At 49.6% G+C, this 14,358-nt stretch overlaps 1 protein-coding gene across 7 annotated transcripts in view; it reads right to left on the bottom strand.

Moving 5' to 3' along the window:
- CUNH17orf100 (chromosome unknown C17orf100 homolog) overlaps positions 1–14,358 on the bottom strand; it is a 69,657-nt gene that overhangs the window by 49,428 nt on the left and 5,871 nt on the right. For 5 of the 7 annotated variants that reach the window (XM_029210956.1, XM_029210960.1, XM_029210959.1 and 2 more), the window contains exon 2: positions 12,995–13,158. The exons of 1 other annotated variant lie outside the window; for it this stretch is intronic. The gene's annotated coding sequence lies outside the window, so the exon portion shown is untranslated. Of the gene's footprint in view, positions 1–1,240; positions 1,408–12,994; positions 13,159–14,358 lie in introns of those variants that run through there. One more of the 7 variants, XM_029210961.1, reaches the window with a different exon arrangement.

Here is a 14,358-nt window from a genome sequence, read left to right as displayed (position 1 = left end):
CTGTGAAACAATGACCCTTCTATGGTCTGAGAGCTCTGGGCTGGGCACAGGGTGGGCACTTGGTGAAGGGGCTGCTCTTATTTTATCAGGCATCACTGCCGCTCCTGGGGTCTCCTTTTTGGCAGGGCCTATGAGGATGCCCATCAAGACCACATGAGCCCCAGGTCCACCCCAAGGTCACCCTGACTGTGCCCAAGGTAGCCTCCAGATGGATCTGCAGCTGTGACTCAGTACCACCCGGGGGGAGGAGTGAGACCTTGAGAAGCAATAAGCTTCATAACGATTACGGGCCCCCCTCCTTTTGCATAAGTCAACATAAAATAAGATGATGCTTGTGAGGTAAGACCAGAGGCCCTGACCGCTGGTGTACAAAGTGCTGTGTGGTGTCCTGCCTGCCCTGCCCCCAGCTGGGCCTTACACTGTGCCTGGGACCTCCCGGGGGTGGGAGTGGGGCAGCAGCCTTGCTCAGAGCCCAGAGCGGAGCCGGTGGACAGGCCTGGGCTGTCTCAGAGGGCTGGCGGGGCCTGAAGCTTGCTGGGAGGCAGGGAGGCTGGCGGGGGTGGGGTGGGGTGGGTGGGCTCCTGCCCACTGTGGGGCTGCGGCAGTGTCCCATGGTTCACCACTTCACATTTATAGCTCCAGTGCTTCTCAGCTTACTGTCCCTGCGGTGGGAGGCCCGGTTCTCTGGAAACCGCAGCCGTGGGTAGTTGGATGCCTGCCTGAGTGCTGAGCTGTGAGGGAGGCTCACAAGTTTCCCAGGACGGTGGGCCTCAGCCCCAGCCCCCACCTCAGGCTTGCCCTGGTCTCTTCCTAGAATCTGGCTGGAGGCTGGGGGGAGCTGCCAAGGTATTGAGGGTCCATCACCCTGCTGGCCCTCCATGAGAAGCAGGAACCTTGCCAAAGAGTGGGGTGCTCCCTAAGGCTCCAGTGGGACTCTGGGACAAAGGAGCTAATGGAGGAGGTGAGGATGAGCCAGAATGAGGCTCACAGAACAGGGCTGGGGTGCCTGGAGCTTCTTTTTTAAAAATAATTAATTAATTAATTTTTGGCTGCGTTGGGTCTTCGTTGCTGCGCGGGCTTTCTCTAGTTGCGGTGCGCGGGCTTCTCATCGCGGTGGTTTCTCTTGTTGCGGAGCACGGGCTCTAGGCACGTGGGCTTCAGTAGTTGTGGCTCACAGGCTTAGCTGCTCCGAGGCATGTGGGATCTTCCCGAACCAGGGCTCGAACCCGTGTCTGCTGCATTGACAGGTGGATCCTTAACCGCTGCGCCACCAGGGAAGTCCCCAGAGCTTGATTCTTGATGAGCACACAGGAAGCATGGAGTTGCTGCTCTCCAATCCAAACTTCTCACCCTGCGAGAAATTCATCGTGGCGTGGCCCTCAGCAGACCCGTGCAGCAGGTCCGGTTCTGTTTGGAAAGGGAGGGGTCTGAAGCTGGGAGAGGGTGGGAGGTAGGTGACCTGCCTAGATGCTGGCAGCCGAGGAGGAGGAGCCAGGCCCAGGCCCAGCACCGCGACAGTGACACCAAAGCCCCGTTCTCTTCACTGCGCCATGCAGACCTCGAGTTTTGTCTGAACCAGGGAGTGGGGCCCTGCTGGCTTGACAGAGACCTGGGAGGAGCACGGCCTGGCTCCTGTACCCCTAGCTGTGAAGCTGCCCTGCTCTGGCTCAGTTAAGGGGCTGACTCCCTGCCCTGCCCCTCCTCCACCCCCCCAAGGCCTGGGCCCTGACAAGGGTAGGTCAGGGAGGGAGGGAGGGAGGGAGGGAGACTGGGGCTGGCATGAAACAGGCCTCTGGGGCGTCTGGAAGCTCTCACCCTGCAATCGAGGGAAACCCCAGAGAGCAAACAGGGGAGGGGATGGGGGCAGGTAAGGCCATGATTACCGGGTGCGGTGTAGAGGGGCCCTGTGGGAAGGCAGGGCCCACCTTGGGGAGGTGAGGCAGGATGGCAGTTACCTAAAAACAGAGCTGATTTTCATAGAAATAGAACACCTATTGGGTGTGTTTCTTTTTTAAAGTTAGGCTTTATTTCGGTGTTCCCTTCCTCAGCAAACATCCCTAGCACGCCAGCCCTCGGTGGTTTCAGCCAGGTGACTTGGGCAGCTGGCTGGTTCAGGTCATGGTGCCCTTTATCTGGGACTCTGAAGCAAAGAGCAATTCAGTTCTACATTTACTGACCCCTGCTAGATGCCTGCTCTGTGCTGAGAGACAGGGTCACAGGGAAGAATCAGGTTCTGTCCCTGCCCCCAAAGGTGTACCCAAGTAAACAATCCTCCTACTGATTGTATAGGAGCAGATGGGGTTAACACAGCTTGTGTGAATCAGGAAAGCCTTCCCAGGATCTATCCTAGGCATAGTTTTGAAGGATGAATAGTTTTTCAGACTCTCCTTTTTTCTTGCAACAAACAGCAAGCAGGGACTTCCCTGGTGGCATAGTGGTTAAGAATCTGCCTGTCAATGCAGGGGACACAGGTTTGATCCCTGGTCCGGGAAGATCCCACATGCTGCGGAGCAACTAAGCCCATGCGCCACAACTACTGAGCCTGCGCTCTACAGCCCACGAGCCACAACTACTGAAGCCCACGCGCCTAGAGCCCGTGCTCCGCAACAAGAGAAGCCACCGCAATGAGAAGCCCGCGCACTGCAACGAAGAGTAGCCCCCGCTCGCCGCAACTAGAGAAAGCCCGCGTGCAGCAACGAAGACCCAACACAGCCAAAAATAAATAAATTAAAAAACAAACAGCAAGCAGCCACTACGTGCCAGGTGTCAAACTAGTAACAAAGAGACAGGACACAGGCCCTGCCCCCAAGAAGTCTAGTAGGAGAGTCATGTGAATGGTGACAATAATGTCTTAAATGTCAAAATAGAAGTACAAGATGCATCAAAGGCCTGAGGAAGGAACTGTCCGTTCTTCCCATGGGACACGAGAGCAAGGGTCTGTGCAAGGAGCCGGCTGAGGCAAGGAGCCGCGTGCCGCAGAAAGTTGTGCTAAGACAGGTACTGGGACTGGGCTTTCTTGGGCTCAAGTGCTTAGCAAGTTGCCGGGGGTGTGAAACCACCAAGCAGCAGCTGGGAGCAGGCCTGGTGGTTTCAGGCAAGCTGCCTATGGACGAGCTGTGTGATCTGGGGGAGTCTGACAAGTGGGTTCCAGGTCCCACTCCTTCACATATGGACTGGGTGGCCTGGAGCCCCACACTTTACCTCTCCGCGCTCCATTTCCTCATGTCTAAAGTGATGATTACGAGATGTGAGTAAATGGGATGGTACGTGTGAAGGACCTCCGACAGAGCCCAGGCCTGCCTGCAGTTTATGGATAAACGGGAGCTAGCCTATCTCCCCCACAGGGTTCCCTGGAGGCAGGACTGGGTGTGTGTGGCCACGTGGAGGAAGGGGCAGTGGGGCTCCAGGTCTGTGAGGAGGGACCCAACCCCACTCTTGCTCTGTTAGGGGCGTCTTCGTGGGGCTGAGAGGTGGTGTTCTTTGGTGGATCCCAAGATGGGGAGGCAGCCTTAATTAGCCTAGGCCTGGTTAGTCACAGGGGCTGCCTGTGTAAGCCCAGCTGGCTTGTGCTCCCTTGGTTTCCTTTTTCTCGTCTTTTCTAAATTAGGCCCCTTTGGGCAATGGCAATGCCAGCTTATCTGTGACAACTGTGCCCAATAGCCAGGGCTTGGCCTATCTGACCCTGGGACCCCGGGCAGGGTCTGGGGGAGAGCAGCATTCAGGAATCTTCTAGAGTGCAGAGGCTCTGAGATGGGCCTGACCAAGGGAGGCTGGCCTGCTCCAAGGGTGGTGCTCCCTCAGCTCTCCAGGCCCCTGGCTCAGGCCTGAGGCTCAGGATGGGCAAAGCATCACAAGTATCGGGGGTCTTTTCAAGAGCCCAGTGTTGACCTGGCCTTCGTGCAGGCTGCCCCGAGAGGGGCTCCACCAAGACGAGCCTTGTGAAAGGCCGGTTACCTGCCAGTGCTTGGTGTCTAAAATAGAATCTGGAGAAGCAGCAAAGCCTTTAATCCAATGTGTCTCAACAGCGGGTCGGTGTGGGGATAACTATGATCTGACTGGTCTTGAGTTATAATTGCGGAGTCAGAATAAAAAATTACAGGCATTGTGTGGGCTTGTTTTAAATATAACGTAATCCATACCATCCTCTCTCTTATTTGCTAGATTTGAGGTGGAGTCTTTGGCCGTTGGCACAGGTTCTGCCTGACATGTAGCAGATAAAAATGGCCCTTGCCCAGTGAAAAGGGCACAGGAGGAGGCCTCCCCAGACGCCTAATGTTCCCAACTGCCCACAGCCCATAACCCACAAGCCCATGTGCGCATGGGTCTGTGCAGGCCTCTTTGTTGTTCACATTATCTGTGTGCTGCACCTCCACAACCAACCTCCCTGTCACCAGCCTCCCCCAGCCAGTCTACCAGAAACATCTTTGTAAAACACAGTCTTGAGGCTTAAGAACCCATTAATGGTACCCCTCTGTCTATAGGGTAAATCCAAACTCCAAGTCCTTTCAGGTCTTGGCCCCAAACCACCTTTCAGCATCATATCTGGGAACGAAGAACAGCCAAAGAACAGAGGTGAAGGGCCCTGGGTTCCAACTGTGGAGGATTAAACTCAGGCTCCACGTCTCATGCGCTGAGTGAGAGACTGGGCAGGTAACCCCATCTGTGTGCTTTAGCTCCCCACTATCATAGGTTGTGAGGATGGAATGAGATAACACACTCCTGGGGTGACCCCAGGCAGGTCCCTTTTCTCACTGAGTCTCAGTTTATCTATTAAAAGGAAGCAACAGACACACTGCCTTTCAAATAAGTAAATTTTTTAAAAAATGGTATTTTTTCATGTAGCTGTGTGTAATGAGATAAGCATGTGTTTTTTTTGTTTGTTTGTTTTAGGCATGTGTTATTGGTTCAACCTTTCTGGAAAGCAAAATAGAAAGACTAAAAACATGTTTATACCCCTATGAGTATGAATTTAATCTAAGGGAAAATTCAAATTGTGGACAAAGATTTATACTTAAAAGATGTTTACCTCAGCGGTTTTTTTTTTTTTCAGTGTGTTTTTACATCCTTGAAAAATGAAAAAACATAAATGCCCAACATTTGGATAATAGTAGGTATTTATGGTGTGTCCACTCAAAACTCTTATTCAGGAATTAAAAGTGTTTATGAGGAATATTTTGGGACTTCCCTGGTGGCACAGTGGTTAAGAATCTGCCTGCCAATGCAGGGGACACGGGTTCAAGCCCTGGTCCGGGATGATCTCACATGCTGCGGAGCAACTAAGCCTGTGCGCCACAACTACTGAGCCTGCGCTCTAGAGCCCGTGAGCCACAACTACTGAGCCCATGTGCTGCAACTACTGAAGCCTGCATGCCTAGAGCCCGTGCTCTGCAACAAGAGAAGCCACCGTGATGAGAAGCCCATGCACCGCCACAAAGAGTAGCTCCTGCTCGCCACAACTAGAGAAAGCCTGCACGCAGCAACGAAGAGCCAATGCAGCCAAAAAAAAAAAAAGAAGACTATTTCATTATGTTGAAAATACTTATATCTAATTTAAAGTGAATAAAGCAGATACAAAATTGTATATACTATATGATCTCGGTGATAATAAAAATATACACAACCATAGGAAAAAATGTTGAGATGGAAATATAACAGCAGTTATCTTTGATGAATCTGTAGTATTGCATTTCCTTCTTTACTGTTTTCTGTATTTTTCAAATATTTAAGAATGGGCATATGCACTTCTTATATAATAAGAGTTTTTAAAACAGCTGAGCGTTGGACTTCCTTGGTGGCGCAGTGGTTAAGAATCCACCTGCCAGCTCAATATCAAAAAAACAAACAACCCAATCCCAAAATGGGCAGAAGACCTAAATAGACATTTCTCCAAAGAAGACATACAGATGGGCAACAAACACATGAAAGAATGCTCAACATCACTAATCATTAGAGAAACGCAAATCAAAACTACAGTGAGGTGGTGGGATGAATTGGGAGATTGGGATTGACATACATACACTAATATGTATAAAATGGATAACTAATAAGAACCTGCTGTATAAAAAGTAAATAAAATAAAATTCAAAAAAAAAACCAAACAAAACTACAATGAGGTATCATCTCACACCGGTCAGAATGGCCATCACCAAAAAATCTACAAACAATAAATGCTGGAGAGGGTGTGGAGAAAAGGGAACCCTCTTGCACCGTTGGTGGGAATGTAAATCGATACAGTCACTGTGGAGAACAGTATGGAGGTTCCTTAAAAAACTAAAAATACAATTACCATATGACCCAGCAATCCCACTACTGGGCATATACCCTGAGAAAACCATAATTCAAAAAGAGTCATGTACCACAATGTTCATTGCAGCTCTATTCACAATAGCCAGGACATGGAAGCAACCTAAGTGTCCATCAAAAGATGAATGGATAAAGAAGATGTGGCACATACATACAATGGAATATTACTCAGCTCATAAAAAGAAATGCAATTGAGTTATTTGTAGTGAGGTGGATGGACCTAGAGTCTGTCTTACAGAGTGAAGTAAGCCAGAAAGAGAAAAACAAATACTGTATGCTAACACATCTATATGGAATCTAAAAATAAAAAAGGTTCTGAAGAACCTAGGGGCAGGACAGGAATAAAGACGCAGATGTAGAGAATGGACTTGAGGACACGGGGAGGGGGATGGGTAAACTGGGACGAAGTGAGAGAGTAGCATGGACTTATATATACTACCAAATGTAAAATAGATAGCTAGTGGGAAGCAGCCACATAGCACAGGGAGATCAGCTCCATGCTTTGTGACCACCTAGAGGGGTGGGATAGGGAGAGTGGGAAGGAGATGCAAGAGGGGATATGGAGATATATGTATACGTATAGCTGATTCACTTGGTTATATAGCAGAAAATAACACAACAATGTAAAACAATTATACTCTAATAAAGATGGTAAAAAAAAAAAAAAAGCAAACAAAAAAGAATCTGCCTGCCAATGCAGGGGACATGGGTTTGAGCCCTGGTCCGGGAAGATCTCACACGCTAAGGAGCAACTAAGCCTGTGCACCGTGACTACTGAAGCCCGCGTGCCTAGAGCCCGTGCTCCACAAGAGAAGCCACCTCAATGAGAAGCCTTCGCACTACAACGAAAAGCAGCCCCTGCTCGTTGCAACTAGAGAAAGCCTGCGTGCAGGCCCTGCTCGTTGCAACTAGAGAAAGCCCGCGTGCAGCAAGGAAGACCCAACACAGCCAAAAATTAATTAATTAATTAAAAAAAAGAGAAACAGCTGTTAAGAATATTAGATGAAAGGGTAGAAAACTTGATGTTTGAGTTCCTGTCTGGCTTTTAACAATCTCTTGGATTCTAATGTGCTAGGACCATCCATGGAGTCTGAGAGGTGACTGCAGGAGCCCAAACTCTCAAGGCCTGTCTGCCTCTGTGACAAGTGGCAGCAGGCAGGTCCGGAGCCTGGATTCAGCAACCCACCAATCACGGGGGTTCATCAAGGGCACCTGCACAGCTTCCCTTGAGGTCAGCTGCCTTTCTGAAATCTTCCCAAGTGCCCATGAACCTTCAAGGCCATTGGAAGTGGAGCAGTGTGCCAGCCCCCTGTCCCTGCCACACTATGGAGTGCTAGGGGCTCCCTATCCACTTGGGGCCAAGTGGGTTTTGTGCCTGAGAGGTGAGCTCTTTCTGCCACTTCAGGCAAGGGGCTCACTGGAGCAGGAAGGCAGGTCAAGCTGCTGTCACCGCTGTGGGCCCCTCTGCTGTCCACATGTCTGGACTCTGGGGGCCCCACTCACTGGCTCTGTCACACCACACATTCCCAACTGCCAGGACGTGCACGTCTGTTTGGCGAGTTGTCCTGAGGCTGGAGAGCCTGGAACACATCATTGGAGGAGATCGCTGAGGGACAGCCTGGTCATTACCAGCCGTTCCTCGGGAGGTCAGCCCAGATGAGCCCCCGCTGGAAGGAAGGGCTTTGTCTGAGTTCACTGGGGATGGTGGGAGGCCTTAGAGGCCAGGGGCCAGTGTCCAGGTCCAGCCAGCAGCTTGTCAGGGCTCGTCTAGGACCGTCACAAATCAGCCACATGTCTGCCCAGTTAGAAACCAGAGAAAGACAGGATTCAGAGGCTGAAAGACCGAGACAGACAGGCTTAGAGAATGAGGCCGACACTCAGTCAGTGAGAGGCAGGGAGGTGGAGAGAGACAGACACACAGGGCCGGTGACGCAGCAGGAAGGCCATCGCAAGAGTGGACAGTACCTACAACAGGCTCATCCTCAATGCAGTCAGGGAAACGCACACTGGAGTAGCAATGTGCCACCCCACACCTCCTAAATTAGCACACATTAAGGAAATGGTAACATCTCATGCTCCCGTGGCTGTGGAAAAAGCTGCTTAAACACAGTCAGTGGCCCCATAAATTAGCACAGCCTTTTAAGGAAGGAATTGGGCAATACGGCTCTAGAGCTATTTTAAACGTTCATCCCATTTCCCGTGGTAATTCCACTCCTGGGAATGGGTTGCAAGGAAATAATAAACAGAAAAATAACAGCTTTGTACATAAAAGATGATGACTGCAGTGCTATCCATATGTCCAACATGCTATAGTACGGCCGCTGTATTTTTGCAAATAGGGAATACGAAAACCATGGTATGTGCAAATAAACAAAAACAAAACTATCTGTACATAAAAAGTAATAATAACATAAAACAGCCACCTGGATGCTTGGGCGGCCCACCGTACCTGGTGAAAGGTGCTCCTTGACTCCTGACACACTCCTGTCTTCCCAAGGGACCTACCCTGTCGCTCCCTGTCTGGAGCTCTCCGACCGTGAAGCCTAATCCACAGACCTCAGACTGCTTGGGAGAGTCTCAGCTGAGGCTGCCCACCTGGCCAGCTCACTCTGGTGGCCCCAGGGAGTCTGGGTGATGCCCGCTGAGTCACTCCAAGGTTATGATCAAGAAGCCAAACCAGAACAGACATGGTAGAGTTGGATCTTCATTTAAGAAAAGGGATAAAGTGATTTTGCAGGCTCTGAAGTGCCTTGCTATTTGTAAGCACAGCAACCTGTTTAAGCAGCTGAAGTCCGGACTCCCAGCAGAAGCATCACGGGGTGAAGGCAATTTATAACAGACTGAAGGCAAAGGGAGGGAGGGATCGTGGGGTCACCCTTCCTGGCCTGCCCCAACGGTAGGCACAGGTCTGATTCTGAGCTTGAATCTTCCCGTTTACATCTTCCCCTAGCTCCTGGAAGCCATCTCAGAATCACTGGGCGGGATTTCAGTAAATCATGGGTGAATAAAAAGAAGGGGAAACGACCATGTAGTATATGAGTGAGCGTCTGTCTTTATTCAAAGTCTGTATGGCTTTCCAAATGTGCCCTTAATTGTGCTCTAGAGAAGCTACACCCCCTGCTTACTGCCAGGGGATGCCTTGCCTTACAGGGGCTGAGAACATTCAGTGATCATGCCTGTGTCCAGACAAACCTAACCTTGTTCATTCGGTCTAGGCATAGCTACTGAACACACAGAGGCTTTGTGATAGTCCCTGTCCTTGATGTGCTTTCAATCTCATGGGAGACACAGGAGTAAACAATGAGGGGTAATTTAAAGAGCAATCACATGGGTGCCGTAAAAAGAGGGAGCTGCAGTGGGGAGGGACAACACTTAGGAAGTGGGCTCAGGGTGGGATGGAGGGAGGTGGAAATGGAGCAGGGCCTTGAGGACAGGCAGGATTTTACCTGGCAGAAGGATCATCAGAGGGCCAAGGGTAAATGTGAGAGTTCACCTGGCCTCCCCCAGTTCCTCACCCTTGAACCTGCCAAAGACCTGGGCTCACCACCAGCCAATCCTGCCCAGACTGACAGACGGCAGTGGCAGTCTCAGTCTGAGTCCAAACTGCTGAGGGTCCTGAAATTCATCCTGACCATTCATTCATTCTCTCACTCATGTTTACCACAAACACTTATTACACACCTGATCTGTGCTAGGTGTCATTACAGGCTTTTGGGGATATAGTGACAAACAAGTCAGGGTCCTTGCCTTTCCAGTGGGGAACACAGACAGTAAACCGGCAACAAATAAAATAAATTCGCATTGTGGAAAGTGCTACGGAAAAATGTGAAATAAGGGTTGGGGGTATTTAATCAGTAAAATCAATATTTTATGTAATACCTAAATGATGTGAAGAGGCAAATCATTAAAAAATCTGGGGAAGAGCATTCTAGGCAGCATACATGGAAAGTGCAAAGGCCCTGAGGCAGGAATAAACTTGGCATATTTAAGGATTAACACGAAGGCAAATGAAGTGAAAAGGAATTGGAGGTAAGGGGAGTGATAGGGGGTGAGCTCAGAGAAGCAATGGGGAGCCCGGCCTGGTCATGATGCTGGTTCCTGGGAATCACAGCATCTCTTGCATCACAGCCAGGCTCCTGCCTTGAGTTAAAGAGGTCTCAGGGTTGGACGCAGGCCCTGCACACGAATGTGCTTGGCAGGGTGTTGGTACATGACACACCCTCATCCCGAAGTGCCCACGCGGTCACACAAGGACAGTGGATAAGCCACACCTGGTGTATCGTCCTCACAGAACACCAGGGCCTGCAGCTGCTTTGGCTTCACCTTCTCCCATTCCTCTGTTCCTCCTCTTGCTCCTTCAGGGAGTGGCGCTGGAGTTCCAGCGTAAGTTGGAAAGAGGTCACAGAAAGTGTGCTTTTAGGAGTGAGCACAAGCACAAAGCGGCCGTAGCACAGAGCGCCTAGAGGGACCTGGTGGCAGAGATGCCAGAGAACTGAAGGCCAGGCCAGGCGTAGCACAGGAGGTGCAGAAGCACTGAAAGTGTCTGAGGGAGAGGGGAACGAAGAGTGAAACGTGTTTCACAAAACATAATTTTGGTCGCATGCTGGAGATGGATCAGAAGAGAGAAAAGGAAAACCAGGCAGAGAGATGACGAAACTCTGAACTAAGGCAATGGCTGGTGTCAAGAGACAAAACAGACAGATCCACTGGACTGACTTGTATGAGGGTGTAATAGTGAGAAGTCAGAGGTAACAGATTTCTGCCCAGCAGCTGGGCAGATGACGTTATTCACCGAGGAAACGCAGGCAGAGGTGTGTGGGAATATGCCCGAAATTATGGGGTGGAGTTGGGACAGGAGGCAGATGGGCCAGTTTTGGACATTTTGAGTAGAAGATGAATCTAGGCCGTCAAGAGCAAGATGTCCAGGCCAGTTGCTCAGGAGAGACGTCTGGGTGGGAAGGCCGTCAGCTCTCAGGCAGCAGCTGGCACCATGAGTGCTGGGGTGAGGTATGCACAGTGAGAAAAGAAGGCTGAGGAAAGAACTCTGGGTTTCAGGGGCAGGGAGAGGACTCAGTGAAAGAAGACGGGGCCAGAGTGCAGCTCATGGAAGCCAATGGGGGAGAAAATTTCCAGAAGGGGATGGTCCTTGGGGTCAAATGCTACAGAAGGGTCAGGGAAGATGTGGACCAAAGAGGCCACTGGATATGACACTGGGAAGAGCAGGCAGAGACTTTGGGAAGGCTCTCTAGCCCTCTCTTAGCCAGCAAACGCTAGTGGCGAAGAGCACAGCAGAGGAGCCGGCCTGGGTTTGGGGCTTGGCTCCTTCTCCTCCTAGCTGGTAACCTGGGGTAAATCACTTAACCTTTCTATGCCCCAGTGTTCCGATCTACCGCATGCAGATGTGAGGAAAGCAGGAGTGCTTTGAACGGTGCCTGGGGGAGAGTGAGTGCTCAACGCGTGTTGGGTGCTCTCCAATAATCAAGGCGAAGGGAATGGGAAACATGAGAGTGTCCCCTTAAATCAGTGTGGGTGTTTTGAAAGTCCAGAGATGAGAATGCAATCTGGGGATGGAAGACGGGAAGTGGCTGCGGCAGTGCCACCTGGAGTGTCCCGCTGCAGGGGAGGACCAGGGTGCTCGTGGAGCTCTGGTCGCTCTCAGTAGTGGTCACCCCTGAAGGCCAATGAGCTGGATTTTCTGTTAACAACTGTCACCTCAGGCCTGGCGTCAGGCCTCTGTGCCGCTTGGCATTCCCTTGAGGTTTCTGCTGGGCTAAGGATCAGCCTTTGCTGCCGTGCGGGGATTGCCTGACCTCTGCTGTCCACTGTCTGTCATGGCACAAACTCAAAGATGGCCACGGACTCACAGGATGCACTTTTCTCCAACTTGCTGGACAGTGACTCTCAATATTAACATATTTTACACTGTGACAATACAGAAAAGTTTCACAAAGAAATTCTTACCTTTACTATGTGTGAACACTCTGATATATTCTATATTTTTCTATTTTTATTTCATTAATAAGAAAAATGCTGATTACAATCCACTAAATTGATGTCACAGCCCCAGGCTTTCTCATGGAGTTCAAAAAACATTCCCTTAAGGAACTAAATTAGTGCCTCGTTTCCCAAACATCAGTCAGTGTATTCCATATTACTTTCAAACTTCTGGCCACACCCAAGGCCGATTGTTTATGGAATCTGATTATTTTTTCTTTAAATCAATTCATTTAAACATTTAAAAATGCCTACTACAGGGCTTCAATGGTGGCGCAGTGGTTGAGAATCTGCCTGCTAATGCAGGGGACACGGGTTTGAGCCCTGGTCTGGGAGGATCCCACATGCCGCGGAGCAACTGGACCCGTGAGCCACAACTTCTGAGCCTGAGCGTCTGGAGCCTGTGCTCCGCAACGAGAGAGGCCGCGATAGTGAGAGGCCCGCGCACCGCGATGTGGAGTGGCCCCCGCTCGCCACAACTAGAGAAAGCCCTCGCACAGAAACGAAGACCCAACACAGCCAAAATAAATTAATTAATAAACTCCTACCCCCAACATCTTCTTTAAAAAAAAAAAAAGCCTACTATAGCTGAAGTAAAATATAGGTGAAATAACAAGTTTGAGGGCTAGTTATATTTTTTAATCTAATACACACTGAAATAAATATTTAATTATCAAAATAAAAAATGTTTCCATACCTCCTAAAATCCTCTTGCACACCAGCAACCTTTGCATTCCTCACTTTGGGAATCACAGATCTAAAGATTAGTCCAAACATCTCATTTTCAGTGGGGGCAGTGAGGCCCAGAGGGGTGAATTCACTTATCCAAGGTCTAGTTTTTCAGTCAGTGGGAAGGTCAGTCTGGTCAAAGGAGGGAAGAAAGAAAATAAAGGAAACTTGAGATCTCTAGGCTGCCCCGGCCAAAGTCTTATCAGTCTTATCATTTTTGGAGAGAGGCCCTACCTTGTCATCTCACCAGAGTCCAGATATCAGTTTATAGTTACCTTGGCAGAGCCATTTTAAGACCTGGGTCTTAGATATTCTTATTTTTGGAGGTCCTGACCCGTATCCTATCACATATATTACAATGTGTGCACATTGGCACTTACTAATTTTAATTTTGCTATTTTCTTCTTCTTGTATTTTGAAGCCAATGAAGTTTTCAAGCTTCAACCATTGTGGCAGGCCCTTACAAAGTTCACAACCCGTAGGGTTAGAGCCTGCCACGCCTAATGGATGAAGTGGCTCTGGATGTGGTAAAGGAATCTGATCAACGGAGACACACTAAAGAGCAATTTATTCACTTTAGCCCTTTCTCCTGGTATATTTAAAGGGTAATGTGGACAGGCCACTGACAACTAAATGAATGAGTTTCCAGTGGCAAAATCTTTGCTATTCTGACAGAGCGGTTGGGGCAGTGCCTACTGCAGGTAGGCTAAGTGCCATGTGACTGGCAAGATGTTCTCATTCTGTGCCTCAGTTTCCTTATTAAGTAAAACAAACAGATTAGACTACATTGATGATTTTCAAAATATATTTCAAAAATGAGGGCAAAATCAAGACTTTATTGGACATATAAAAACTGAAAGAATTCATCACCAGCAAACCTGCACTAGAAGCAATGATTAAGAAAGTCCTTTAAGCAGAAGGAACATGCTACCAGATGGAAATCTGGATCTATACAAAGGAGTGGAGAGCATCAAAACTGCTAACTATGTGAGCAGAGCTTTTAAAAGTTATCACTTAAAATTCTTTAAAAGACAATCAACTGAATATTTAAAATAGATAACCAACAAGGACCTACTGTAAAAAAATTAAAAAAAAAAGACAATCGGGGCTTCCCTGGTGGCGCAGTGGTTGAGAGTCCGCCTGCCAATGCAGGGCACACGGGTTCGTGCCCCGGTCCGGGAGGATCCCACGTGCCGCGGAGCGGCTGGGCCCGTGAGCCATGGCCGCTGAGCCTGCGCGTCCGGAGCCTGTGCTCCGCAACGGGAGAGGCCGCAACAGTGAGAGGTCCGCATACCGCAAAAAAAAAAAAAAGAAAAAAAAGACAATCGACTG

The sequence above is a fragment of the Monodon monoceros genome, unplaced genomic scaffold (genome assembly GCF_005190385.1).
Source record: "Monodon monoceros isolate NGI ecotype Baffin Bay Population unplaced genomic scaffold, NGI_Narwhal_1 Super_Scaffold_9, whole genome shotgun sequence".
In the NCBI taxonomy this organism is placed as follows: domain Eukaryota; kingdom Metazoa; phylum Chordata; class Mammalia; order Artiodactyla; family Monodontidae; genus Monodon; species Monodon monoceros.
The sequence above is the reverse complement of the archived record's forward strand: the minus strand, read 5'-3'. Positions and strand labels throughout refer to the sequence as shown.